The following is a 988-nucleotide window of genomic DNA, read 5'->3' as shown; positions in this document are numbered from 1 at the left end:
GTTTATGACCAGGAGCTCAAACTCGAATCTTATAGAGCCTCTATCTGATCCAGAATGATCCCTCAGACTCTTAAGGAAGAGGTTGCAATTAGAAGAGGAGGAGATTGAGGTTGAGGTACCTGTGGATAGACTAGACACGATGGAAAACCATGACCCCTAGACCAATGACGATCAGAGGATGATGTACGAGTTTGCTCGACCATCTTTAGATGGGACGAAAACGAGTATAGTCAGACCTGCTGTAGCGGCCAATAATTTTGAGATAAAGGCCAATGTTATCCAGATGATCCAGCAAAGCGTGCAATTTGGAGGATTGCCCAGCGAGGATCCCAATGCACATATCTCTAACTTTTTGGAGATTTGTGACACATTCAAGATAAATGGAACAACTGATGATGCCATTCGGCTGAGATTGTTTCCATTTTCCTTGAGGGACAGAGCAAAGAGATGGCTGCAATCTTTCCACAACAAACAATTACTACCCTGGAGGCGCTATGGCTGAAAAATTTTATATAAGTATTTTCCTCCCGCTAAAACTGCTAAACTTAGAAATGACATATCTTCTTTGTGCGGTTTGATGATGAAAGCATGTCGATGCATGGGAGAGGTTTAAAGATCTTTTGAGATGTTGCCCACATCACGGATTGCCGGTGTGGATGCAGTTCGGACCTTCTGACGGGTTGAACCTTGCAACGAGGCGATGGTTGATGCTGCAGGAGGGGCGCTAAACAATAAGACGCCCGAAAGGTGCTCGAACTTGATAGAGGAAATGGCCATGAACAACTATCGTTGGCAATCCTCTAGAGCCGACCAGGAAGACAGGGAGTGGTCAACCAAGTAGACTCTACAGGAGCCTTAGCAGCTCAAGTGGAGCTTCTAGCCAAGAAGATCGACCAACTCAGGATGCCGGCTCATGCAATGACGCTGGTCGCGAAGTTTTGTGGTGGCCCGCATTACAGTGTGAAATACTGCGGGAGGTATGTTTGCT

General features: G+C 46.3%; 1 non-coding gene across 1 annotated transcript; it reads right to left on the bottom strand.

The window, feature by feature from the left end:
• Positions 1 to 541: 541 nt before the first annotated feature.
• LOC112533933 lies at positions 542 to 646 on the bottom strand. The gene has a single exon (XR_003078267.2). It is a non-coding gene; the product is annotated as a small nucleolar RNA R71 (small nucleolar RNA).
• Positions 647 to 988: the final 342 nt, after the last annotated feature.

Source organism: Ricinus communis, chromosome 8 (assembly GCF_019578655.1).
Source record: "Ricinus communis isolate WT05 ecotype wild-type chromosome 8, ASM1957865v1, whole genome shotgun sequence".
Taxonomy (NCBI): Eukaryota; Viridiplantae; Streptophyta; class Magnoliopsida; order Malpighiales; family Euphorbiaceae; genus Ricinus; species Ricinus communis.
The sequence above is the reverse complement of the archived record's forward strand: the minus strand, read 5'-3'. Positions and strand labels throughout refer to the sequence as shown.